The 24,750-nt window shown below is 43.5% G+C and overlaps 1 long non-coding RNA gene across 1 annotated transcript in view; it reads left to right on the forward strand.

The window, feature by feature from the left end:
• Positions 1-3,373: 3,373 nt before the first annotated feature.
• The window catches only part of LOC144165125 (uncharacterized), a 34,174-nt gene continuing 12,797 nt past the window's right edge, over positions 3,374-24,750 (forward strand). Inside the window, exon 1 of the long non-coding RNA XR_013321377.1 lies at positions 3,374-3,508. This is a non-coding gene — a long non-coding RNA (uncharacterized LOC144165125). The remainder of the gene's footprint in view (positions 3,509-24,750) is intronic.

Consider the following 24,750-nt stretch of genomic DNA (forward strand, 5'->3'; position numbering starts at 1 on the left):
CGCGTGAATTGAGCTCAAAGACTTCCATGTTTTTAATCGTTATGGGATGGATGCTTGCAGTTTGTTTGCAGGAAAAAGAGCAACAATGTATGCGTTGGCCTGAACACAAGTTCGAATGGTTGAAAACCAGCGGAAAACTGCTTTCACCGCCATTACTGCCTCGTGTTGAGCTCGTGGAGTAACGGAAAATCTCTCCCAGCTGAAAACAAATTGCCCGCTTGGAACGCTGGCATGAGCCAATATCTTTTCTTGAGAGGGCTTTCAGTTCATATTTTTGACGGTGTCGGTCTCATCGAAACACGCCCACATGACCGGTTGCGGGTTTATGCGTGCGCAAGTTTGTAGTGTAGAATAGTGGGAAGGAGGAAGAGAGGCGTGCACGCGCAGATATAGGATTTATTCCTGTACTGATGGCTGGCATGTCCGCTCTGCTGGTGCGAGATTCAAACGAGGACGTGAAACAGCCTATTGGAGCCTCTCCGAAGTTCTTAGTGATAGAGCTAATTGGGTTTGTGTGTTAGGCTATGTTCTGATTACCTACGCAAAACCCGTATCGTGATCTATGGGCGGAAAACATTAAATGTCACGCAGTTCTGTTGACTGGCGCGTAAAATGACGTGAGCCTTTAGAGGTATTACGACATTTGCGGCAACAGTCTAAACTTGTCCTTACTGAAACAGTGAGATGCTTACGACGCGGGAGGGACACAGGACGTTGCCTGTTTATCACAAGAACAAAGATTGGATCCGTTACAGATTCATTCAGCTAATTGGACAGGAAATATGGTTCATCGCGAATTACCAAAAACGTGTTTAGTTTCGTGCATTCTCTCGACTGCGTCCAGCCTTGGAGGTCATCCCTGTTCACAGAGTGAAAGGGCACTAATTTTTTGTTAGTGCAATCAGATTTGACATGGATGGCGCAACACGGCTAAATATTTTTTCTGGTTTCAGTAGAAAGCTGCGTTTGTGATCAAGACAAGAAAAAGGACAAGAAAAAGGACTATAGACAAGAAAAAGGGTTTCCTGCCTAAATTGGGGGATAAGTTTTACTTTCTACTTTGCGAGGTCTTTGCTATGCGATTTGTTTTACAGTTAACGAAGGGATTGTCAAAAATGAAACGTTCTTGACCATTTTACGAGTTTGTAAGCGTATTTGAAACTTCAGTATTTTAGATTCGCCAATGCACTTAGGTGTGCGGGCGGTTCGGACAGTCTGGGAGAATTCTTCTCCAATGCTAAGGTCTGTTCCTTGCAATTTTGGGGCACTTTAAACATTGCATGTTTGATTTTATGATGGGTTTATTTTTTTGTGATTTTACGGTAGTGATTATTGGCATAGCGTCCGAGGCGATGCGGAGTCTTGCTTTTTGTTGATGGGTATTTTGAGTTGTTCAAAGCAGTTTTAATAATCAGCCCCTCTGCTTCTGCATGTGTTTCGACCGGATGAGGGCCCGGAAGGTAGTAAAATGCGATATTACAACGCTGTGAGCAGCTTTCAGTGTCTCAACACCTAGCAGCCAGCTCGTAGACCGAACGGTTTGCATCGGGTGTGCCAATACGGGTCATTTCAAAATCTGTTCGCAGCAGTAAAAGGTTCTCTTAATGGGTTTCTACTTCATTATTGCGATTACTTAAGTTACCTTTTTTATCGTGCATTGTAATAATTGTTTTTTTTAGTTCTTCCATCTCTGTGAGAATTGTGCCTTGACTAGCAGAGATGTTTTGTTGTTCCGTGAGGATTGCTTTCATTTCGGGCCAGGGTTGGTCTGGATATCGCATGAAAATACCAGCAGTAGAGAGCAAGTGGTATTGGTACACTCAAGGATGTTTTCGAAAAGGCACTGATGGCTCGGTGGCCCAACTAAGTAGTCGGTACTTATCTTTTTCTGTTATGGGCTATTTTAATTACTCACCTGCTTGACCATAAGGAAGGGGTTAGTACTCTGCGACGTGGCACTGCTGTCAATCCCTCGAAATGCTACCCATGGGCGTTGCTCTTTTCAAGCTGTAAGAAGAGCGATGGTGTTCTCTGCGATATGCCCTGTCGATGTTGATTTGAGTGTAGAAAGTTAATTTGGTGTTGTTGGCCGCAGTGATGGAGCCAGGGCGCCAGCGGGTTAGCTAGCATGTGCCTCGCCTTCACAAGGCGGAAGTGCCCCGTCCCAAGTATAGTCCAGCGAATGATTCGCCAGGGCGGGATGCAGTAGGTGCAGAACAACAGCATTGAATACCTGCATCACCAGGGCGAAGAGCTGAGTGCTCAGCGACTTGGCACAGTTGCAAAACGCTTGCATATCAATGGGACTTCGAATAAAAATTTTCGGTAGCTACTCTGCAACTTTGTAACGAAAAGCGATAGAGTAACGATGCTTCATTGTAACCATAAAGTGCTTACTGATATTTCAACAATTATTTCATACAAAAACCAAATGAGAACGTTATGTTTCTATTTTCGCTTGTAGAGCAGAAACGTATACACGAAGTTTAAAGTCGTGACCAGATTGCAAGAGCTTTTCATCTCTCAGGGCAATTAGATCTAGAAACAGTTCGCTTGCACCAAAGGGTATTGATTGATTGATGATTTCGGCCTGAATGGCGCGAGGCCGGCAAAACAGAGAGTGCAATGACAACGGTAAATGAGATGAAGAAAGAGTCATTTTAACGGGAAAGTGAGGAGATGTCTAGTAAAGGCAGTAGCTTAAAAATTTACCCCGAGAACTTTCGTATAGGGACATATTTAAACATAATGACTATATTAAGAGAATTGGTGTATAGCGTATTATCAGCACATTTGGTGTTCAGGCACATAAAATGCAGAGCCTAAGTATTTACCATTATTTTGCAACACGTCATGAGCACAGGCGAGGTTATGGACGGTACCATATGAGTTATAAAAACGTGCATCTGCAGGGTAGCTAAAACGTTTTGTAAGAGAACCCGGGTTTATCTGCGAAAAACAAATAATTGTGCAAAGAAATATTATATGTGCAATCTTGAAAGATGCATATTTTGCATTCTGTGAGCACATGAAGAACAGATGGCTTCTCCAACATCGATGCATGAAGCTTTACATCGTATTATTGGAACTGAAACCTACCTTTAGGTGAACAGTCCTTCACGTCGTGCACAGGGAAACCCCTTTTCTTTGTTCCGGTGAAAGAAACGTGCATCAGCTCATTTTCTTTTTAAGGATACCGACAATTGTTATGCTGCCCGTCCACGTACACATACCTACATTATATTATAAAAATAGATAGCCGAGACATATTTCAATAACGTCTTAGAAGAATACAAGTGTGTGTCATATGCATTCAACGAATTCGCAGCGGCGAACTTCTCAACAAAGGGATTCAAGTTTTGCAGTAAATGCTTGCTGTGCCCAGCGCTATAAATGGGTTGAGTTACAGCACACATAGAAGGGCAGACGTACTACAGTTCGGCGTCAATATGTGTCCAGGCAGGTTTCCGCGATCGGCAATTTTTGTAATCATCCTGCTGCAAACATTGTAAGTACAATATATAGTGCGGGAGTATATTTATAGATATGTCTACTGGAACTTGCGGTGTCAAAATGTTTGATCTAAAATGTCTTGTAAAAGCTTACCTTTTAGCCGTTCAATCAAGTGTTCTAGAAACCACAGGTTAAAAATTATTCTTAAAATTGAAGCTATTGAATTATAAAAAAAACTCTAAAGTACAGAAATTGTACTACGACCCCGTACGGAAGTGTACGCAAGTAAACGCCATCATTCCACTTTAAAATATGCATTTTAGTGTCTTGTGAATCCCTAGTTGTAGCCCCCCTTCAGAAATAACCGGATATATTAAAATTACAAACGCCTCCGTTCACATTTTCCCGACATTTTTGACAACCGATATGGCTAGAAAACAGTTCTCATAGACAAGCTCCGAACTTTAGACCGAGATAACTCTGTTTTCTTGATGCCGGACAGCGGGCGTTCCACCCGTACCTTGACTGAGGTACTCCAACCATCTAAGAACTGGCTGCAGCAACCACACAATTTCACAGTGAAATTTATTCGTCCAACCAGCCCTACAAAAGTTAGGCAAAGAGTGCGCTAGGAGCATCTGAGATTGTGAATGACGGGCTGTTTAGTCTAACAGATTGTATTGCCATGCTAACCTTTATTACTTTTCAAAAAGCTTTGAATGTGTACTCCACCGCAACGTATACTCCTCCCACGTATATTGCACCCCGTCACTTAGGGTCACTCTTCACGGTGTCAGAGTCATGTACTCATACTACAAGAATAATTTGAGAATTGAAATTACACAACTAGGAATAAGGCGAGTAGCAAATCAGGAACCGGTAAATACTTACATTTACAGCTGACCAGAGCGATTGACCAAGACTGTAAGGCATACTGACCGTAAGAAGAAACGTCTAAAAGGGAAAAGTAGGACCACGTACTGCGCGCCAATGGACACGAGGTACTGCAACCGCCACGGAATTACTGTGCGTCGAATAAGTACGCCGCCTCTCACGCGACAGTTTACAAATGTGTGATGTGTACGGCAGGGGACTGTGAACTGTCTTCCTCAAAAGCAGCCATAAAATATGAAGCTGTACACTTTCCAGATTGCAAAGCAATTGTTTTCACATTCACTACATCTTCTGGAGTGCGTTGTAGTCGTGCAAGTTTTTCCTTAAATCACCGCTTCTCCGTGTCAACCTTGGGCAAGACATTTTAGTACAATAATTAATACAGAAGGATGTTCTACAAACGCAACCTTACCGCATCTCCTAATACAATAAATATTGAAAAAATATATATTTGTAGGAGCAGAAAAGGTGGTCACAAAAATACCTTACGGCGGCCTAAAAACAAACACCACAAGTTACGTGCACCAAAATGCCCTAAGCGTTTTTTTATAAATGATCGACGGTTTACATCAAATACAAATCGCTACAGCCACCCCTAGGTACCCGAACCGCCTCTGAGTCACAGATAGCTATATTGTGTAGGCCAAGACATTAGCCTTGATTACTTTCAATGATTGCGGACTGCGCTTTCGTTTGCAAGATACATACAATCAGCGAGTGCACACGAACGAAGTGGACAGCATGTCTACATAAAATGTTGTTACATTGTGTCACGTTATTGTAGCAAAATGCATGTCGGCAAGACTAGTAGGAGCAATTTCTTAGCCTCGCAGAATCCCCTGCGGCTGTACAGGCTCTAGCGGCTGGGAGCCGTTAAGCTGATCATTTTCTCGCCTGCTTTTAGCTTGTTTACTTTGACTAAGCATGGTATTACGCCGTTCGAAGGACCAGGCCCATGGGGGTATAAATGAAGCACGTTGCACATTTATTTCAAATTATAACTCTCTCAAAGCTCCTTTATTGGATATAAAGGAGAAGGAGATAGTTTAAATGCGCGCTGGAACCGTGCGCAAAAAGGGTACTGTACGTAGTCGCAAAATATGTACTGTTTATTTCTGCTGTGTTTGCGCCTTGGCTGTTTCGCACTGTTACACTGGGAGAATTCAGAGGAAAAACAAGCAGCAACTGATGCTGAATAGACTGCGCGTATGCCTGAACACCCCGGCAACAAACTCTGCTGTCATCGTAGAACTCAGAATCGAGTCGGTCAGCATCCAGATGATTCCATTCCTAGACAAAACGGTGACTACTGCTCTGCGAGACAAGCTCATCGGCACATGGAGGTGGTTGTGTAAGTATGCGCATCACGATGGCATCGCGATAGTAATTTTATCGGACCTTTATTTGAACATTGTGAATCAAAATACTCAGATCTCAGGACCCAATCACAAAGCAAAATGGACTCGGCTTGGGCGGACTGTACAAGGACCAACAAACGAACCTACACGAATACTTCACTGCTCAAACATGGTATTACTCCATGCCTGCAAAAGCATTCAGACATGGCATAAACGCTAAACAATTGTAGGCAATGGAAAGTATCGGCAGAAAAGACCAACTATCTCCTCCAGACAATTCAGTAATGCTTGAGCTTAAGAAGCACGTCTTCATAAAAATGGCTTCCACGAAGTATGTGTGCCCTGCACAAAGGACGTAGAACTTCCGACAACATTCAAGTTGGACATAAACGGCTTGACAAACTAATAAAGAAACTAAAGTTGATCACTTCGGGAATGAACGGGTGCGACAAGGCCATTCGTCATTATATTGACGATGGCACAGCAGAACAAAAAGTGACGGGTGGTATATTTGGTACCTTGTTCATCAAGTCGCCATTAATGAAGAAGAAATAACCCCGAATATTTGGATTGTGTTTGCAGCGTCCTCGCATGCCAAGTGCGCGATGTCTTTAAATGATACCTTAAAGGCAGTCCGAACCTCAATTTGGCCATCGTAGCCTGGCTTCTGTGTTTTCGTCAATACAATATTGGTATAACTTCGGAGGTTGAGAAAGCCTTTTTAATGATAAATTTGTGGTAGCCAGACCGCCACTCCATAGGCTTTATTTGGTTCGGGTGCTGCCCTCTACGCGCTCACCCTTTTTCCACCCAGATAGTGTGGAGATTGTCTTTATTTGCTTTATAAGCAAATTCAAGCCTCTCTCTTCTATTGACAACACTTCTGTATCATTTATCCAGAATTATGTATTGGTATAGGTGTACTTTGGGACTGCTTCTCAAGTTCATCCAAATGGATGAGCTGGTAATGAGTGCACATACCCAACAAGAAACGATTGCGTTATGCAATGAGACCAAGATTTTCAAATGTGATTCTGCGAAATGCGGAAATGGGTTACGAACCGAAGACCGTTGCTCCGTTACCCTCCAAAAACCAGGCAGACTCAGCATCGACCGTAGGCCTGCCGCATACAGAAACATCGATAGTTCTTGGACTTTAATGGGATACAATGCAGGACGCGTTTGGTTTTTCGACCGCAACACCAGACGAATCAACGTGCGGATACAAAGAGACTGACAGTGAAAGGTATTTCTGAAATATTCGCAATCTCAAATTTATTAGCCCTGTCGTTATCACACCTAAGATACTCCTTCACGGTGTGCGGAAAGGACGGCTTGAGTGGGACGATGAACTAACAGAAGACTTAGCGCACACTTCGCAGTGCTGGTGTAAAGTGGGCACCCTTGAAGGGATGAATATGTGATGTTTTTTTGGTCAAGGTCTCAATCAAGGCATCACACAGGCTACGTTGCAATCATTTAGTACCGCCAGCCCTTGCGCCAATGGTGTTGTTGCTTATCTATTCTTGAAAGTTACCAAACACCCTCTTACGACAGGCCTACTTATGGCAAAACGTCAGGTTGAAATGTTAAGACTATCACTCTAGCCAAACTGAAACCAACACCTGCTTCTCTCAGCATAAATGAGCCACTACCTTCATGAAAACCTGAACGTTGACTTCATAGAGATGCATCTATGGTCGTATTAGTTGATTGCTCTATGCTGTATTTGGAAAGAGACCAACGAAATCCGAAGAACCACAACAATCTGCAAGGGACACTGCTGCCAAGGAAATCATATTCCAGCGGACCTCCTCACGGGAGGAATTGCAACACTCCATGTCGTGGCAGCAGCAACTTGTCTGTCTTGCTGCACTCGGAACAAGAACGCATGACACAATTATAGGACATTTGATGCCAGGATAATTTGGAGAGGCTTAACGTTATGCATTCAGAGATGGTTTTTCTGAAGATCTATATCATGTAAAAAGGGCATTCCTCCAGCATCAATCTTATCTCTAAAACTATTCAATCTATTTTTGATGATGAATGACCCCTGTGAATAATAGGAAGACTACATGCCAGCCCTGAAGACTACAGCAAGAAACACCGTATTCTAATTCGGTACAAATATTTGTACCCTGAACTGCTACTCCATCAGCCCACGCTAAGTAAGGTCATTTTTGTCGCCGCGACACTATGGTTCAACTGCCAGAAGTACTGGATCATCAAAGGGCGACAACATGCGAAGAAATGGCTTGATACCTGCGCTATCTGGAAACGATTTCATTCAAAAGCTTGAATTCAAGACAAAGCACCCCATATACAAGAACCTAGTAATAAAACCTACTCCGAATAAAACCTGTGGAGTAAACTTTTCTGGTACACTCTACGTAAGGATATCAACCGCAACCAGGCGTCTCCGTCTCCGTCATCAGTGCTGACTCTTTTGTGTTTAGTAGCTTGTGCTACAAGAAACTTTTTTTTTGTGAAGTTGCGGCTTTAACCCGGTGCTTTTAGCTACTGCTGCCTGTCGGTAGATGTTCTATAAAGTGGGGGTTAAGTTTACCATGCCCTAAACAAACGGTAGTGTTACGAAAAATTTGCCTGTTTACCTAAATACTGGTACGAGAATTTATTCAGATGTAAAAAAACATAATGTGAAACAAATATTTACAGAGTTGTGCATCTGTACTCCCTAATGATGAAGTTATCGTTTTTGCAGAGGGCATAAACTGGGGATTTATGTGGAAAAAATATTTGGAGGTTTGTTTTTTTGAAGTTTTTGAAATGTCCTTCTAGATCAGAACGGAAAAGGTGCCTATGCTGGTTCCAAAAAATGGCAAGCAGTAGCTTGGGTCAAAGTCGAAGTAATCGACATTTATTGCAATCTTTTCTAAAGTTAGTACACATCTTACTCATGTTGGTCTGGTGTTCTCAAGCCTTTCCTAAAGCATCGGTAGTTTCGGTAAAATGTATAAATATAAAAACGGGAGCAACCTAAGGAGTGAATTTGAGGACGTCATTAAGGTGGGAGGGGGTGCCCCGCTCTCGCGAGCATTCTCATATAAGTAACAGCAAACTTGTCAATATTTTAAAACCATTACCAAAACCTGAAGATTCATTCTAAAACATGGTTCTGCTTTCTGTCCTAGTAATAAACATGGAAATGAATACGGCTTACACGAGGATCTAACTTTTTGCATCAGGAAATCACGAAATTTTTTTGTCTCGAAATCAAGACTATAATGACGTCATCGAGCACGCACTTCTTGGAATAAGCACTTTGACGCTGTATGCGATGCATTTGCGAAATTATATTGTTTACACATCTCTATCGAAATAAGTATTTAAAACAGCAAAGTAATGAAAAAAGTGCGACAATTTGACCCACTCAGTAGAAGGTACCCTGAATAGCTTTGCCGATTGAACTCACACATTCACCAAACTTGTAGACAAAGCAGAAACGCATGCCGAGTAGTCCTGGGAAGAGATTTTGAAAATTAGGCAAAACTGGCAGCAGAGTTGTCGTACAAATGGGAAAATGGAAAATGATACACCCACTGCCAATACAGAACCTTCAACCATGATCCGAGCTAGGAGTATCTCCTAGGCATAGCTCACACTCTTACTAATCAGCTGCTTAGATACTAAAAACGAAGACTGAACTAAACATTGTGACACCAACTAATATGCAAGCACGATGCTTCTGCCTTCCCCATAAGATGTATAAAATGCGTGCAATATCAGTGTTTGAAGAATACCTTTCTGGCCGGCCTAGAGTTTCCAAGAACACGTTTAGACAAGCATTATCGGCGTTTCGGGCTCTATCCTTCTTCTATTCCGCCTATTTTGTCTTGATTTGCTAAAGACACAGTTCTTTAAAAGTTCGGTGCATAAGAAAAGTGATGAAAAATAAAGGCTGCCAATTCAATGACGCCCTCGTATTCACCCTTGACGTAAACCTCTCCATAGAATCATTTCCTTCAAAATTGGAATGGAAGCTACCTCAAAGCTGCAGGAGAAAACTTTCACATACAAGCTCTATAAGTGTATCTATGTTTGCTAAAAATTGTTTAAACCCTAAACTATTTTAATTGGCCTACAGTAAGATTGGACGTCTCCGGCGTCGAGGTTCCTGGAGGTTCCGGCCCTTATTTCGGTGTCGACTTATGCGAACGTTTTATTAGAACAACTTCAACATACCCTCTCAAACGATTTTCCGCATGGAGTGCAGATATACCTCCGCTACATCGACATTTTCATTAGTGTTGAGCACGGACACTCAACTCAAAAGCATTTGTGTCGCATCCTAATAATTCCCATCCCCAAAAAATTTTAGTGACACTTTTTAACAAACAAATTCACTTACTGGATACTGTAGTTCATCTGGAGAATAGTAGTCTAAAGAGTGACCTTTACAGAAAACCGGCAGAGAAACTACAGTACGCAGACTACAGTAGCCCTAACCCGAGGCAATGCAAACAAGGATCTTTCAGACCAAGGTAAAATACTTAAAGAGCATACGCTGGCAATTGAATACGTAACACTTCTCGACGTACTCACGGTCAAACTTGCCAGCAGAAATTTCAACCGTCAGATAGATTTGTCCAGGCCTACGTGTCTGCATTTAAGAATTCGAAGAAGCGCTCAACCAACAACGTCGCAACTAAAGCAGCACTGCCCGCTGCTTCAATACACGTATTCTCCAACGCGCGCCTTAACAAACAAAACCCGACAACAGCAACAACCCACAAATGAAGTAATTTTGAAATTCCAGCCAACTACTTTTATTTTATTACATACCGCTTCTGTTGCAGAAGGCACGGTTCTTTCCTTCGTTATCGCTACAATACCCATTTGGGACATCACAGCAAGCCGGCCTAGTTGAAAACGATTCATGATTGGACTTGCGCAAAACAAACGGGGACGAGGAAGGAACGACAAGGACGAGCGCATTCTAACAACTGGTTTAATTTCTTGGAAGAAAGACATATTTACCCCACAGACCTGCGTACAACATCTCAGTAAAAGCTTTACAGAGCACACACATCACACAAGTAGATCAGCGCCTACAAAAAAGGCGACAGCAGCGTCAATTCCTTATTTAACAAGGCCACAGAATGGTGGCTGATGCACTTGTCTTTGTGCTGTGAGAATAAAAACGCTTCCACAATCTCTCTTGAATTTTGTTTAGGATGCGAAAACAACACCGAAGTTTCCTCGAAGATAGGTGCGCAACCACTTCTTTTACATTTTTTTACAATGCGTGGCCAAGTGTGTGTAAGGCCTTCTTTTTAAACTTGAGGCATGTTCTCTTAATCTTATATTCAGGCACCTTCCGGTTTGTCCAACATACACGTGCCGACATAGCTAGGGTATCCTATAAACCACGTTGAATGTGTAAATAGAGAAAAATAGACGTGGTGAGGGCACGTATTGCGATGGCGAGATAAGCGTTGGTCATTAAGGTTAACAGAGTGGATCCCTAGAGAAACAACCGTGGCAGGGGCGGCATAAAGTTAGATGGGCAGATGAGATCAAGAAGTTTGCGGATAAACTGGTCGCAGTAAGCAGAGGACCGGGACAGTCGGTGTTAATTAGGACACGCCTTTGCCCTGCAATGGGTGTAGTTAAGATGCTAATGATAGTGATTATGATGATTTTTAAAAGGGATATGCAAACAGCAGTGGTATGTTTAATACGGCGTGAGAAACGTATTTTATTTATTTATTTCAAAAAAACCCTAAAGGCCCTCTGGGGAGGGTATTACATGGGGTAGGGGGGTTACAAAGGTGTCACATAAACTAGAACAAGAACAAAAGAAACACAAGAACTAAAAAATTGTAGAAATAATTAACATTGCTAGAGTGAAAACAAATACAAAAATTAGGTACAATAATAAGAACAGTTATTGGTACAGTAACTAGAACAAACTACACCGATTATAACGACATGGTATATTACAACATGTCATCTGACAACGCAAGAACTGAAATGAAATGAGGTAGTGAAATGATACATATTATACACTGATATTTTTGCTCAAAGCATTAGTAAATTTCGTGGTATTAGGTTCCGTAACAATGTTTGATGGTTGATTATTCCAGTGTATTGTGGTACGAGGAGCAAATGATTCGGCAAAAGCAACGGTATGACATAAGATGCGTTTGATTTTGCATGAATGATCTCGACGCGGAAAAATGGCGGCGGGTTCACACATAAATTCGTTATGAAGGCATGCATGGTAGTACAGTTTATGAAATAAAGTTAAGCGAGATATGTTGCGACGATTTTTTTAATTCGGTTACGCTGGTATAGGGTGAGTAATCAGAAAAGATGAAGCGGACGGCACGGTTTTGTAAAGCTTCGAAGTCATTTATTAGATATGCCTGATGAGGGTCCCAAATGGCTGCCGCGTACTCTAGTTTAGGGCGTATTAGTGTAATATATGATAACTTTCGTAAACGCGCGGGTGCATGTCTGAGGTTACGTTTAAGGAAACCAAGCGAACGGTTACCAGACGCGAGGATATGGTTAATGTGATTATTTCATGTCAAGTTACTGGTTAAAAGTAAACCAAGGTATTTATAGGTGGAAGCTCTGTCCACGAGGCTGTCGTTTATTATGTAGGATGCTGAATTTTGGGAGGCGTGATTAGTAAAGGACACTTGTTTTGTTTTAGCAAGGTTTAGAGGCATTAGCCAGGTTGAGCACCATGTGTTTATAGCATTAAGGTCAGATTGTAGAATATCGTGGTCATGGTTAGATTTAATTTTACGGTATAATACGCAGTCATCCGCAAATAACCTTATGTTAGATTTAACGCAGTCTGGTAGATCAATAATATAAGCTAGAAAAAGCAAGGGCCCGAGTACACTTCCTTGAGGAACACCAGATGTTACGGGGACTAGAGAGGAATTGTGATTGTTAATTGATGTAAATTGCATCCTGTTAGAAAGAAAGTCTTTTATCCATGTTATAACAGCAGAGTCGATGTTGAGTAGAGTAAGCTTGTGAATAAGTCTGTGGTGAGGAACACGATCAAATGCTTTTGAAAAGTCTAGGAAAATTGCGTCGTTAACGCTTTGTAGTGCACATTTACGTCAGTGAACCGCTGACAACGAAGAAAAGTTGGCACAAAAATGTTTTGATATTTGTCCGGAATTTTGCTGTCTTAGAATATACTCCAGGAACACCCCGGCCAGTATTCCTTTTTGCGGGGGGGTGGAACGAAGGGGGGGAAATGAGTAATCATTTATAAGCGCTCACAGCATGATGTAATACATGCTCCAAATAGGGAATAGGTTTCTTCCTTTCCGCAACCTCAGCCACTATATCTCAGTAATGAGCCTCGCTAATGTCGAAAGATATTTTCATGGCGTTTCTCTTGTTTTGATCGCAGCTGAGAAAGATGCCATCCAACCCAATCGTCCACCATATACACACATACTGATTCTGTTTGTATTTTTGTGAACTTATCGTGACTGAAAACAACTTACGACAGTGAGACGTATTGCTGATAGCGTCAACATTGCTTTCACACCTTAACCATCCAGTATACGTCAATTTGCGTTAGCCTTCTTGGTGGCTCACTGGCGGAGACGTCTTTCTAGTGAGCCCCAGGACGCGGGTTGAATCGCGGCTATGGTTGCTGCTTTCCCGATTGCGGCAAAAGCGAGAACGCCTGTGTGCCGAGATTTGTACTACGTTAAAGATCCCAGAGTTTCAAAACATTCCGAACCCGCCTACTACGGCTCGCCTCTTAGCCCAGGTGTAGCTTTTGTGTTAATTGATTGTTAAGTGTACCCTGTTTATATTGAGGTGATGTCATGTGTCGTTGCCGCAAAGAAGCTTATGTATCTCGGTCTTTTATAGGATGCGACGCTGAGAGCATCTCTTGTCGGCGGCCCTGTCCTTCCTGCGTGCGTCCGTTGTTGTCCGCAGCCTTTCCACTCTCCCGCTCTTCTCTCCGATAGCGAACACTCTCTCGCGAGGGGCATTGGATTGGATTCGATTCGATTGCCTTGGCTTGGCTTGGCTTGGCTTGGCTTGACTTGACTTGGATTGGATTGCATTGGATTAAAGGAGATTGTGTTGGATTGTGTTGCGTCATAGCCGCGCCAGACGCACTGGCGCCGGCGCGTGCCCAGGTGAGAGCGAACACACTCTCTCAACATCTGCGGGTGTGTGGCCGAGCGCGCTCCACTCCGCCGGCGGGCGGCGCTGCGCGCGGTGCTGCGCATGTGCAGTACTCTCTCTCTCCATGGTCTCCTCTCCTTTGGGCGCGCTGCGCATATAACCGGTGTGCCGCTCTCCGGCGGCCTTTCGGTCGACGGTTGCTCTCCGATTGCGCTTGAACCCCCCTCAGCGTCGCATCACACCAGGGTTCCCGCTAGGGGAGGTGGGCATAATTTTTTCTACTCTTTAATTTTTGCGGTCGTCTAACCGGTATGCACAAATTAAATTTGCACGTATAAGTGGTCGCTATGTTCCTAGCTTGCCTTTGCTTTCCGCCAGCAAATAATCTTTGTTTAGGTATTTTGTAGCGTTCTAGTTTCCGTTTAGTGATATGCTAAAACCTGTTGTCGGAACGCCGAGTGTGTCCCACATCTTGATCTGGATCGTTACAATCACATCGCAGCAAAATGTGCGGAACTGTTTCTTTTTAATTTCTGCTAGCCAGACATGCCTCGCCATTTTGACGCTTGCCCGCAAAGGCCTTCGTCTTCAATCAACCTGCTCGAGCCTGGGTATGATTACAGAGATTTTCTTTCCTGAAAAGTTTTTTCTGGTTTCCAGTCCTGTGTATATAGTTTTTTGATAACACTTTTTTCCTATTTCCCCATTTCTCCCACATTTTCCCCACCTTTTCTTGTTGTAGTAGTGCTTGCGTCTGTGCCTCATTCAGCCGTTGTCTTCGAACCTTTTCTTCCGACTGCCTGCCCTAGCCTTTTATGAAACGTGGAATAAACACCCTATCTGTCTACTAACATATATTCATCATTCTTGCCATCTCCTCAAAACAATACTTTTTTTTGTTCTGATGTTCTCTAACTTAGAACGACGCCACGCCCGTACTTCCCTGCAGTGTTCTTCAGTCGTTTACAACACTCAGCTCAAGCTAAACGACCTATAGATCTCAGGTTTAACGCTAGCATGCTACAATGTCTGTTTTTTGAGTACCGCCTTCCCAAACGCGAAGCCCGTAACCATCATAACTTTCCATATTCCTAGCACTACATCGTGTTTCATATCGTCTGTTGACCTCTATGTTTCATTACAGCCCCAATTTGCTGTCTCCTAATTTTTGGATGTTGTTCGTGAGATTAAAAGTAGGTTTATTTAATTTTATCCACGCTCCAAAATATGTATGTTCCTGAACTCGGTGTTTTTCGCCATGGCTGATTGACACGGCAGAACAATGGTAGTACATTTAAAATGTTCCGCCCTGATGACCTGTGTGCATGGTTGACAAGTAACGCTAAAAGAAGGCGAACACTGTTTATCTTGTTTTAGAAATGGTGCACTTTATACTTTTCGTGAAATTTGTTGCGCAATAAAGTCAACTTTACCCGCACCGCTGTGTCGAGTAACCAAGACACGTTAGGCTTGCGTTTATCACAATGTGCATATAAATCACACCCATGTGAATTCGCAAGGCCAGTGTTAAAGAACAAGCTGCCGTATTGGCCCGACATTCATGCTTTTTGAGGAGGCATGGTGGTGGTAGGCACACCTCCGGGGCTGATCGCATTGCCGTTATCTTTACGAGAAGTTCCTTCTTTCCCTAACCCCCCGCACTAGATGCGTACGCATCTCCGCAGGCAGCGCTACCTGACGCCCACGCTCCAAATGAACCCTTCAGTGTCTTTGTTTTGTTCAATGTCCCGGGGCTCGAATGACGACGATGCAAGAATGTGTATATATCACTAAAACGTGTTACTCGAGCTAAAACGCCAAGCCACTTATTTATTTATTTAATTTTTTATGCTGCAACCCAAATGGGCTATCGCCGCAGTAGGTGTGTCCATAGAATGCAGACACTCTTCTACGTAGACCATATAATTCACAACATTGGGTAATAAAGAGGTCTCCGAAGAGCATTCCAAGCACGTTATAGTAAATACAAGAAAGGCCGAAGGATATTATAAAAAAAATATCGACGACACCAGCAGTTTATAAGATACAATGTTTTTATAAAGGCCGTGACCAAAGGTTACCTGGTACTAAATTTCGTTTTTTAAATTGTTTGAGGTATAAGCTGCACCTAAATTAATTGGTATGGGGTTGAAGGGGTGCAAGATTAGATTTCCGGCATTAATAGTAGATTCCAGTTTATCAAGAGGAAAAAAGTCGTCAAATATAAGGTTCACAGACGGAGCCGCCTTGTAATTCTCCATAACGTTTACAGATGGTGCAGCCCTATTGATGACGGGTCGGATGAGCGGCTTGTATGTTAGCAGTTTTATTTCAACTAGAGCTTCCCATGATGTGCGTTTTAACCACCATAATATCCTTGGTGCTTTGTTGGCTGTGTAATAAAACTGCTTTGACCAAGACAAGACAGGTGTGAAGGTGACGTGTAGGCGCAATCATAGACAGCCTAAGCTGAAACAAAATAACAGCATACTACAACTATTGGTTCCGCAGCCAAGCCACAAGACGTGAAAGGTGTGAGGAAATAAAACCTATTCGAAAATGCCCTTCACTGCAGCGTGGGAGTCTGCTGATTTGTTTGGTACGCTACTGAGCAACTTTCACCTACGCGTTTTTTGTGGTTTAGCGTATCTCGAAACCTTTTGTGGCATAAATATTCAAGTTCCGCTCCCCACAATACCAAAAGAAATGGGGGATTACAAAACTAAAATAAAAAAAAAATAAAATAACTGTCTTGAATCTACGTTGTGAAGGTGTTTGGAAAGCAAATCTGTGAACAGCCACCACAACAATTCCACATGCGGCGCTCCTTGAATTCACATACGTGGCTTAAGAAACAGTAAAATCACAGATTCTGCAGCAGTTACGTGTGATTCGCGGGGCCGCCTTCCCGAACACAGCTGCGTCGGCCACGACCTGCCTCGACCGGGGGACGCCCCCGCTGTAGCCCGGCCGTGGGTCGAGAGAAAGAAAACGGAGAGGAGTGTATTTAAAAGGGTGAGACAGAAAACCTGATTCTCTAGCTAGGGGTGACACCACTGCGCGACACAAGCGCACACACTGAAACAAGCCGGCAAGTGAACCTAATGATTCCCATTTATACAGAGTTAAACTAGTTATTTTAGTAAGATTGAGAATTGCTAGAAAGCTGGCGGAACTTTCATAATCGCTATTTATCAGAACCAGTTGCTCCATTAGTATTTTGTAATACCTGTTAAACCACAACCGAAATGGTATTAAGAAATTTAGATAAACGGAGTCCCTTTGGTGATAAGCTTTCCGCAAAGATGGCGTTTCTCAGCTGCCAGATGTTTGTAACTTGTCTCTACATTGTGTTTTCCCGCCCTGCAAACCAATTAGTAATACATCTTTGCCGTACGTTCTCTTAATTCCGTCGTGTGTGGGTTACCCAGGAAGTGCTGAGAAACAATTAATCAAGCCGTGTGAAGGAAGCGCCCAATGGACACGAAGCTGCGCCACAACAGGTCCAAGACCGTCGCTAAAGCAGACGGCAAAGCCCACTGGAGGATCCCGCCTTCCCGCCTTCTGGGTTGAGCACGGGGAACGCTGTGTAATATCGCCTAATCGCCGCGACATCTACACGGTGCTCCGTGAGTGAAAAGTGCCCTCCGCATGCACAGACGCGTTTGAAGTTACTTGTCCCGCTAGCCGCGAAATAGCCATTGGCTGGTAGAGGTAGAAAACTTTGCTTTAAAGGATGTTCAATAAAATGTAACTGTTTCGTAATTCAGAGCGCCGCCGATCCAGTGAATCACTCTCAAACGTAAGGCAGTTCCTGGAAGTAATTTGCAGATAAGCGATATCGGAAGAAGCAAGAATGTGCCAGAACAAGAAAGATCCATCGTGCAGCAGACAACAGAGGCCGGGTGGGAGGGTATCAGTGAAGTTCCCCCATCAGCCTGCGTGATCCCGTCACAGCTTTTCGTTTTCGCGGCTGCGCCGTTCCCCCATTATCTGTCGTTTGCTGCAACTTCTTTATGCTTAATCTGTTTATCACTGTACACACATTGAGCCACCCGCAGTAGGGAAGAAAAATTAAACGAATAATTATGCAGGTAAATAGAATTCTCGGGCTGAAAGACAGAGTGTCTGTTTTTGTAAACTTTACATTCCTGTGTAATTGGTCGCGCCACCTAAAAAAATGTGTAAACGAATCATGTAGTGTAGCACTATTATCATGGTTGTTAATTACGTTGTATAATACGCATTTGTCAGAATACAGGCGGAATTTTGACGGTACCTAGTTAGGGGTATAATGTTTGCACAATAGCATGTTGCAGAGAAATCCACTTTTGTATTCTAACATGTAAGACGCGATAGTGATACTTCTACTTCCTCGGAGTGTGTTCGGCAGCAGCTGCTGCATTTCTGATCTACGCTGCACGAGCACGAAAGGATATTTAAAAGAGAAAGACTAGCAACCAGGGTTTTAATCAACGTGTCCCATGAGAGACAAAGGCTTTCTGCGCTTATGTGGAATAAAATATGAGCTTAAAGATTGCAAATGCAAGGTGTTGGTCAGTTTGAGCGAGGACGAGTGTGTGTCAATGTGTCAAAATGTTTGTTATATGGCCTCTGGTTCGGGATGAACAATTTTGCTTTTTCAGGGAGAGGGAGAGAGAGAGAGAAAGAGAGAGAGAGACAGAGAGAGACAAAAAGAAAGAGAATACCTTTGTTCAGAAAGAAATATTTGTGGTTTGGAGAAATGGGGTACAGAGATGGCCGGGAGCTCAGAGGTGGAACCCGAGTCTACGGAAACAGATGCTGCAGCTCTGTCCCTGCCCTCACAATCAGCTCGCGCTGATGTTGAGGTAACGAGCAGGTAAATCTGCCTATGAAGTGGAATATGTTGTTTGAGTGTTTCTCCTTTGGCCATACCGTTTAACATATATGGCTTGGTTGCGCACAAGAGGGTGGGTGTTTCCAGTATTTTAGCAGAGTTCAAATTTATTTTTCTTATGTTCCTCCAGAACACCTTGCCGCACAAGTATTTCCAGATTACTGTGTTGATTTTTCCTCCTAAGAGTTTGTGACTCTTCGGCATAATGACCTCGATTGTAGAAAGACGCCAGTTGGTGTTCCTGGGTTTAGGATGTGGATTTGTTCTTAACGTTTATCGAACGGCAGTGTGGCAGTCGTGAGCACAAAGGGGCATGGAATGTGAGTTCATGTGCCTCTTGCATAGTGCGTCGTTCGCTTCCAGACAAATTTTATGCGACTATCCAGGTGAGTTTAACTTTCTGCATTACGGATGGGAATATCTTACGTAAGCGCTTGGTATTCTGCGCCCAGGAAAGTGTATAATGTCCTTTGTGAGTCTCCAATGATGTTACACTTGTATTGGATATTTCCGGCACTGGGATTGTCAAGACGATGGGTCCAACTTCCACTTGTTTGTTCTTGTTTGTTGGAGGATCATGCAGTCACAAAATCGCCAGAGTAGTTGACTACGATAATTGGGGCTTCGTGCTTTCGTACGTCCTGGAGTCGGTGTACATCCCCTGGCGGCACAGAAAGTGTGCCCCAAGACCAGCCCGTCTATGGCCGCTTTCTGGAATGTCCGGCCAGCATCCAGGTTCTGGCAGCCACTGATCATGCGTTGAACGGCCAACTTTCGGCAACCAGCGCTTCGGTATTTTTCTGTCCGCCCATGTCCGGACGCACAACGGCAGCTAACCGGCTGCCAGATATTCAGTTCTCTTACGGCTGCCGATGTTGAGAAAGAGAACGGCCGAAGTACGGCCTTAGGGCATCCGTTTTTACTTCGGGAAGCGGTAATCGGCCAAAGCACGGCAAGCGACCGGCCACAGAATATGCGTATTCTTGCGGCAGTTGGTGTTCGAAAGGAGACCGGCCGGAGCGCGGCTGCCGTGCATTCGTTGTTTCAACGGTGAACCGCGCGTCCGGCGGTACAATATTTGTTTTTTTCGGGCAACCAGTGTTATGAAGGATACCGGCCGACGTACGTCCCCAGAATATACGTTTTTCATTCGGTTAGCTGTCCTCGGCCGAATTACGGCAAGCGAATGGCCACAGAATATTTGGCACCCGGTGTTCAAGAGGAGACAGGCCTACGTAAGGTATCTGGTTATACGTCATTTTTTCGGCAAACGGCATACAGCCGAACAACGGCACGCGCATGGGCGCCGAGAATTTTTGCACAGACGTGTTTGGAAGGAGACCGACCGGTTTTTTTCATGGGGGGAGAAAAAGCTGTTAGGGAGCCGAACGACGGGGACGCGTTTTTCATCCGCTCCGTGTTTCTACGTTTTAAATGAACGAACATCGTTTGTCGAACAGTAATGAGTGTTCTCGGTGAACGGGCAAGGTGCAAGGACTCACTGGACATTAGCAGGGGACCTTTTAGGCCATTGAAATATCATTTATTGCCACAAGAAGGCTGTGCCACACTAACGGGTGAGCTAAGCCTCGCCAGTCATCGCCGCTACCACGCCTCGGCCGCCGCTATCGTTGACGCATCAGCTCGAGGCTATTGGCCCCCTCAAGAAATGGAGAGCACTGGAGACATCGACCCTGCAGAGATGTCCGATCCGAGATGGAGATTGTTCACCAAAATAACTGGCCTTCAAGGGCGTCGAGCAAGCGGCCACCACGCAGGAGCTAAACCGCCACCATGTCAAGGAATCCCCACCAAAGAAAGGCAAGTGCGAGCAAAAGCGCAAGTTATTGTGCTTACAATTAAACTGCGACAAGCAATGTTGCACTATGTTGTTGGTGATAAACGTAGGAGAGACTCACTCGTGCATTGGTAGGATCAACTTCATTCCCTGCACTATGTTACTGCATGGGATTTTACGACTGCCTATTTAGAAAAAAAATTATTTTAAATTTGCGATAACAACAGAGCCTTGTCACTGACAAAGCCTAGCTGTTAATTTAGTTCCGATGTTTGAAGGTGAGCTTAGCTACTCTTAGGATATGACTCATTTGGTTAAACATAATCGCCAGCATCCTAGCAAACACGGATTTTGTCGGGATTTTCTTTCTCGACGCAGATTGTTGAGTTCACGCACGATTTGGCTCTTGCAATAGATAAGCTTATAGTGGTTGACTGTATATTCTTGGACAGGAAAAAAGCAAATGATGGTGTTCCATATCACCTTCTGCGTAGTACATTTCATCCTATGAACTGAATAAATCGGTTTTTGCATTGTTATTACTATTGGCCCTATCTGTTTTCGTGGATCCCTACACCAAAGAGCTGGTTGATACGCTCGAAAACATACAGAATATGTCAGTGCGATTCGTATTAGGTAATTGGCAAGCTCAACTTAGCATGAGAGAAAGTAAAAGTAGACGTGAAAGATCACAGACGAAACCACAGGTTGAACTTTTTCGTAATATCTATCATTCGAAAACTGGAGTAGAAGGGCAGAAGTATGTCCAAGCGCCATTCTACATATCGCAAAGTGGGACCGTTAGCTTAAAGCAAATTATTAACTTTCCTTTAAAGGCGGCGCCTTGCGCGATTCATTTTATATTACATCAATACTGCAGTGTAATTATATTACACGTATGATTGCGTTAACTCTTTACATTGACGATTTTCAGCGCGCTTTGTAGAATTATTTTGTTATTTTGCCTCATATTTAATGCTTAGTGCTATGTATCTCCCTTCATTTATACATGCAAAGGCAAGCAGGCATCAAATAAATAAATAAATAAATACATAAATAATAAACTTCCAGAGGCTTAAGTTTGCCTCCGACGGGTTGAGAACCCTACGCATTCAACCTTGACCAATAAAATATTTATTGCCCTATTCGTTGCAGTATGCAAGGTTTCCTGTATGCATACTACCATTGCTATGTTATTGGTTTGAAACAAATTATGTAATACCCCTGCTACACTAGTGTCCAAATGTCATTTGAACCAAATGTTATTTGACTCAAATGGGTTGCTTCGAATGCCATTCCGCCGTGCTACACTACAATTTCACTGGCATTTGAAAGCTTTTACAACTGTTCGCTCTGCTGTAGTGGCGCTGTTGTTGCCCCGTTCCGTTTCCGTACACTAATACAACAATCAAACTTGGGAGCAGTCCGAGGCAGTAAAATGATATCAAATTAGAAGAGACACCAGTTTTGACTCTAAATGTGGCTTTCTTGCGTTGTTTTTGTTTGTGTTTTTTGCAACTGACCCACTGGTTTTAGGAGTATGAAAATTAAATATGTTGATTTCGTATTTTAAGTAAATAAACTGTGAACGAAGTTTCACAAAAAACAATATTTTGTTTGTTTGAAGTACGGAAGTAATATATTTTTTATTGCCGATCGAAGACGCTGCGTCCGAGAGTGCTGGAAATGGCATTTGAAATCTTAAATGTCTCTCTCGGTGCTCATTTGGCTCGAATGTCATTTGAGCCAAATGGCATCGAATGTCATTTGAGCCAAATTGCATTTGAAAACCTAGTGTAGCAGCACAACTTGGCATTTTAGTCAAATGACATTTGGTTGAAATGACATTTGTACCCTAGTGTAGTAGGGGTATAACTCTAATTTTATGCCTTTCCTTGCGTTAACACAGAAGGATACAGCTGCATCCACCTGAAGCAGGGCGTCATTCGCAACGCGTCTGGAATTTTTTGAACGTAGTATGACATTAGAAGAAAATTAAGTTCGTTTGGACTATTAAGTGGTGTGGACGTAACTCATGAAAACAACATTAAAATAGATTGAAAATGAAAGTACCTGTTCGCTCCTGCTTAGGATCAGCCCTGCGCAAGATCATCAAAAAAGTTGATCGAGTAGAAAATCTCTTTGCAAGAAAAATGGGCAAAACCTGGACATACTTTTTTGTGAAGGAGTTATATAAATGCTCCTGGGTGTTTTGTTGAGAACCAAAACGCTTCGTAAAGGCATTCACGCCGGTTTTATATACATCAAAATTGGTCAAGAAAACTGTTATAAAAATAGTTTATGTTGTCATAGCATGAAAGTGTTCCGGAATATTGCCCTAAACGAAATTGGCTAAAAGCGGCGCAATTTGTCTCTCTGAAATTCAACCCAGTAAAGTATGCGCCCTCCACCGCACCCCCCCCCTTTCCCCTTTCCCTCTTTCCCCGTTTATTACAGGTAAGCCGCCCTACAGAGGATATCAGGACCTGGACAATACATCTATTCAAGCTCTACGAAGAACTAAATATTTTCTGTGTTCGGCAGTAAAAGAGGCAGAGCAACTAAAGGAACGACCATTTGTGAGCACTGTTTAATAAATGATTTTTGCTGTCAACTGAGGCTGGTAATTAAGCAAGGCTGCGCTGAAAGCTTCACGGCTCGTGGTTGCGCACGAGCTCACTTTGATGTGGCTGCATTGGACCCAAAATGCTGGGTTTGTACTGCTGCTGCACTGCGCGAATGAGTCATCTGCTTGCGCGACATGCAGTGACCGGCCTCAGTACAGTTAACGTACTGTGGCTGAACTCCAATGTCCGTAGCACGGCCGTATTTCCGTCAGCTTTAGTCCGGCTGGAGTCCGACGACCGCATCTCGGCTGTCCTCCGGCGGCCGTACTTCGGCCGTTCACGGGTGGCTTTGGAATGGACGGAGTGCTACGGCTGGAATCTGGCCGTATGAACGTAAGCCGGTCGACTGGCCGACGGACACTGGCTGTTGGACAGCCATGGGAGTACGGCCGTATACGGCCAAAAGGCCCACATTTGGACACAGGCCGAACATGGCTGTTGGAAAATGGCAGGACAGAAAATCACCGGCCAAAGTACACCGGCCTGTTTTAGGCAGAAAAGTCCTGTGCTGCCTGGGTTGTGGTGTCATGATGTTGAAACGTTCTCCTGATAAGCTCGAGCCTGCCATACCGCTCTTCTTGTGTAGGACTGTATGCATATTTTTGGTAGGGCAGTGTATTTATGGTGGGTCGCGGGGTTGGTGCGATGTCTATCATGGCTTGCAGTAGTTTCCATTTATTGGGGGGGGGACTGTTTTTTTTTCTTCAATATGGCATCATGGCCACTGGCGATTTTGCATTACATCCGCTTTCTTTGGGCTAGAAGAGGGGTTTCTCCGATTACTCAAAATGCCTTAGTAAGACACAAGTTCAGGAGCATCGCCAATACCACAAATGGACTTTTCAGGACAACTGAAGCATGAAGGCCTCTCCCACTGACCTTCACCCGCTGTTGCCTTGCTCTTCTTGAGTCCATTCGTTGCTACGAACCACGTTATTTCATCCCTTTATTGAGTAAATGGCCGCCTCATTCTACTAGACACATCTATGCATGTTCATTTTGTTACCCTGCTGGTCCACATTTGTTAGTTCGTTCTACGGTCAAAATAGCGGATTTGAGAACTGCCGTGTATGCGGTCCTAATGGTAATGTTTCTTTCTCTGTCTTTGTTGGGGGTAAATTTGCTGTACGGGAGGCTCTACAATATTCTCTTCATGATCAGTGATTGCATGATTCTTATCGTTTATTTTCTCTCTTTCTTGTTCTTCTGTTGGTTGGACGTTTTGATTGTGCGCAATAATCGATTTTCTGTTTTTGGCGATGTTTAGTTGGGACCTACGCACTTGTCTAGAACCCCGTTGATCAGTCTTATGTGGCTGATCACTGGGAGGATATTCAAACAATTTTTAGGACTAATTTTTACTTGGCCGCGGGGCGGCATCTGTTGCTTATCAAACCGAGCTTGCGGCGGATACATAACCGTGGTAATATTGAAAAATATTTTGAAAACCTTTGTGAATAAACGCTATATAGTGGGCTTTATTTTAGCTATTTTAGGCTTATAATCTAAGCCTTCCTTGATTTCTGAAAGACCGGCCTAATCCGTTGTCCTCTGTTTTAGTTACATCACCTACTGTTGGTGCCGCAATGAGCCCAGGTG

The sequence above is a fragment of the Haemaphysalis longicornis genome, unplaced genomic scaffold (assembly GCF_048455015.1).
Source record: "Haemaphysalis longicornis isolate Haplotype H1 unplaced genomic scaffold, Haemaphysalis longicornis Haplotype H1 scaffold_14, whole genome shotgun sequence".
NCBI classification, from domain to species: domain Eukaryota; kingdom Metazoa; phylum Arthropoda; class Arachnida; order Ixodida; family Ixodidae; genus Haemaphysalis; species Haemaphysalis longicornis.